The sequence below is a fragment of the Antechinus flavipes genome, chromosome 2 (assembly GCF_016432865.1).
Source record: "Antechinus flavipes isolate AdamAnt ecotype Samford, QLD, Australia chromosome 2, AdamAnt_v2, whole genome shotgun sequence".
NCBI lineage: Eukaryota > Metazoa > Chordata > Mammalia > Dasyuromorphia > Dasyuridae > Antechinus > Antechinus flavipes.
In genome coordinates, this window is record NC_067399.1 from 278,742,561 (window position 1) to 278,746,825 (window position 4,265).

Sequence of the window (4,265 nt, forward strand, 5' to 3'; positions counted from 1 at the left end):
TCAAAAGTCGAGGCACTTGGAGGCACAAAGGAAGGCTTTGGCTTGTAAAGCAGCCCTTGTGGCCATTTCAAAAACCTCTCTCACACCCTCTTTGGTCTTGGATGAGTTCTCCATATACCTAAATGCGCCAATTTGTTTCACCGTATCTTCGTATCTTTGCCTTCTTCACATTTCTCTGGCTCCTGCTTCAAATTGGCCAGCTCCTGTCTTGTATGCTCATCATGTCGAAGGTCCTCTTTGTTCCAACCAGGATAATGGGCACATTAGGACAGAAATGCTTCACCTCCGGGGTCCACTTTTCTCGGATGTTTTCTAAATATCAGATCTCTTTATGGAAAAATACTTAAGTATAACATCGGTATCTGGGTAGGAAAGAGTGGGGCGATTATAATCTGTTTGACCAGCTGTGTCTCACAAAGCCAATTCCATCTGTTTTCCATGAACTTCAAAATCTGCGACATGATTTTCAAACACTGTGGGCAAATAAACTTCAGGGACTTGGTCTTTGCTAAATACAATCAATAAGCATGTGCACCATTACACACTAATAACTTTTGCTAGATGGTGGATGTAACTCAAGTGGTTCTGGAGTCCCAAGGCCCAGACAAGGTGCTCTGCAAACTGGGCGTTCTGGGACCCAGGCAGTTTCTATTCTAGAAATCAGCCGGCCAGTGAGGAGTGGGAGTGCGGATGGGCAGCTGTGGCAGTGGGGCGACTGGAGCCCTATTTTATTTTTTAATATCTCTCCTCTCGCTTTTCAGCTGTCAGGATTGATCCATTTGGAAGGTAACGGAACCTGGCACCTCTAAATCCTTCTTCTGGGACTTTAGCAATGACACTATCTTTCCTAGCTCACTCTTTGAGATCTCAACAGGAGAGTATCTGCCAGTCTCAGCCTCTTATCCTGCCATATTCTTTTCTTTTTTCCTTTTTAGAACTCTGCTAGGCTTACCAATCCCAGTATGCAGATTTCGGAAGCCGCTGGGAAACTATGCTGGACAGAGAAATTAATCAGATACACTTAAGGAATTGAAGGAAAACAGCCACCTATCTAGGTAACCACTCCCGCAGAAAAGAATGATATGCTCGTGACCTTTTATCTTCATTGGATATTGTATTTGGTTTAGTGACTCTGGGTTTCTATTTACTTTCCCTTCTCCGTCCCAGTTTACAAGCATGAACTGACTCTCAGGGCAGGCACCTCCACCTACTTTCATGATACAATTTCTTTTTTTTTTTTTTTAATCACTCTACAGTGATTTCCTTATTTATTACTTTCCCTCTCCACCACTTAGCACCATATCTAAAAATATAGTAAGAACTTTTATTGATTGATTTATTCAACCTTCCTAGTAACAAAGGAAAACATTCATGGCATTGGGAATCCCAGGATCAATTGATTGAGAACTAGAAGAGACCTTAGAAGAAAGCAAACCAGTCAAAGAAAAATTAACCCAAACATGAACCACAGCTGTGGGCACATTCAACTGAAAGCCCTGTCTAAAGGCCATTGCTATGGGAGTCTCTACTTCTTAGTGAAGATGAATGGGAAGTTGTCTTGAGAAGCAAGAGAGTTCCAATCTTCGCTGGTCTTCTGTCATACTCTTAAGTTTTGAATCTTCAAGACTCAAGTTGAATCTTCTCAACTCAATTTCTTCTCAGCTCTTTAAACATTGAGAGATTCTAGCTTCCAGATTCAAGAGAGAGGATGGAAGAGATCTATCTCATTTTTTGGAAAACATAAGAGGAGCAGGTAGTCTCAGTCTCTCTCATGCCCAACTTGTTACTCTAAAGTTCAGGGAGTTTCTGCTTGGGTGAGGTGTAGAACACTGTTGAACTGAGTTACCTCACTCCCAATGGGAGAATTTCTTTACTATCTGGTATATAGTCTCCTATGTATACCTTCTCTGATTTCTGTTTTTGCTATGATTTTGGGGGGAAATGGCTTTCTTTATTTACTATTGTGTGCTCATTATAGAACCAGTATTTCGTGGAAAAGGGATCCAGCTTTAAATATAGAGCTGAAGGTTCTCCACCCCCTCAAAATGACAAAATGATCAGAACTTAGAGGAACCTGAACATATCCCCCAGACTAAGAATAGTTAAGGGACAAAATAGATATAATTCTATCCTTGTTTCCCTGTCTGTGTCTGCCTGTCTTTCTCTGTCTCTCTCTTTCTGTCTCGTTCTCTTTTTCTCTCTCCTTTTTTCTGTTTCTCCCCATCTTTTCCTTCCTCCCTCCCTCCCTTCCTTTCTTCCTTTCTTCCTTTCTTCCTTCCTCCCTCCTTTCCTTCCTCCTCCCTCCCTCCTTTCCTTCTTTCCTCTCTCCTTTCCTTCCTTCCTTTCTTCCTTCCTTCCTTCCTCCCTCCTTTCCTTCCTTCCTCCCTCCTTTCCTCCCTTCCTCCCTCCTTTCCTTCCTCCTTTCCTTCCTTTCTTCCTTCCTCCCTCCTTTCCTTCCTTCCTTCCTCCCTCCTTCCTTCCTTCCTTCCTCCCTCCCTCCTTTCCTTCCTCCTCCCTCCTTTCCTTCCTTCTTCCCTTTCTCCCTCCCTCCCTCCTTTCCTTCCTTGTTTTCCTTCCTTTCTTCCTTTCTTCCTCCTTTCCTTCCTTTCTTCCTTTCTTCCTCCTTTCTTCCTTCCTTCCTTTCCTTCTTTCTTTCCTTCTTCCTCCCTCCCTCCCTTCCTTCCTTCCTTCTTTCCTTCTTTCCTTCCTTCTTCCTTCCTTCCTTCCTTCTTCCTTTCTTTCCTTCTTTCTTCCTTCTTTCTTTCTTTCTTTCTTTCTTCCTTCTTTCTTTTCTTTTCTTTCTTTCTTTTTTTCTTTCTTTCTTTCTTTTTTTCTTTCTTTCTTTCTTTCTTTCTTTCTTTCTTTCTTTCTTTCTTTCTTTCTTTCTTTCTTCTCTCTTTCTCTCTTTCCTCTCTCTCTCCCCCCTTCCTTCCTTCTTACTCTTTCTCCTTTCTCCCTCTCCCTCCCTCTCTCTATTTTTCTCTGTCTCTCTCTGGAGAGCAGAGAAGCATCTGATCTTAACCTCCTGCTTCTCCTCTTCACTAGAATTAAAGTCTTCCTTAGTGTATGGTAGGTGGAGGGTAGGAGAGGTGGGGTGTAGGATGAAAGGGCTAGAGATGCCTATTCTACCTTCCTTTGAGTCATATAAGTATATAAGGACAGTTCTCACCACAGGTGGGTCCCTCTCTCTATAGGGGCCTCACTCTTTGTTATCCAATATTTCACACCTCTTCTCTCACCTCTCCTCAACTAAGAAAAGAAAAGGATTTCATCTGCCTTTTAGTTGTTGATAGTTTTTGTTTCCTTTGAAAAATGGTTTATATCCCTTGTTCAGTTATCTAATGGGAATGGACCTAGGTCTTAAACATTTGTATGTATTTAAAAATTAAAAAAAAAAAAAAGACTTTTTTTTCAGCTTTAATTATTTCTCGATATGCATCTCTCCATGAAACAAGAATTTAAACCCTCCTTGTAACAAAGAAAAGCAAATAAACACAAATAACAAATACAATGACCTCCTCTGACAATGCCTGAAGCATTCTGCTGAGAATTATCTGTTCTTTGGGACCATTAGTGGCTTTTCAATTATTCAGAGTTTGGCTTCCTTTAATGATCTTTTCATTTACATGGCTGTAATCATTGTATATGCATCATTCTAAAGTGTGTGTATTGTTCTTATAAAATGTGTATATTCATGTAGGTTGTCTAAATGTGCTCAGTGAGGAATCAGGCATAGAAACTGTGCCTCCCCTCTCCAAGGAAACCTTTGATTCCCAAATGGAGGGTAGCAGAAAAAGCTACAAGACTTGATGATGTGTTCTTCCCTGAAAAGATGTGATAATAATACTAACAACAGCTAACATTTATATAATTCTTACTATGTGCCAAGCACATGGTCATCTTTGAGAATCTTTGATATTTTTCAGAATATGAAATGAAATCTCAGAGATATTAATGTATTTTTTCTTATTATTGATTCAGATCATGTTTTCATATAGATTGAAATTAATTTATGCCTCCGAAGGCTCTTTAAAGGCTGAGTTGCTGGCTTTATAGGCAATTTTGTCAAGCGGCAGCAGAAAAGGAAGACTACCACATGGTATAGAGTTTGTTTTCTGAAATGGAATGGCTTTTGTGGAAAAAAAAAGGGGGGGGGCGGTTCTTCTTCTTCCCCCACCCTATTGGTTAGTGTAAGCAATCCTTTTTCAAGCAATTGGAGAGTGCATTGAGAGACTCCAAGGCATAGTTTCAGAAGCAGAGACAGA

General features: G+C 40.7%; 1 pseudogene; it reads right to left on the reverse strand.

Annotated features, from left to right (window-relative positions):
- Positions 1-525, reverse strand: LOC127546641 (transforming protein RhoA-like; annotated as a pseudogene).
- Between the last annotated feature and the right edge of the window lie 3,740 nt (positions 526-4,265).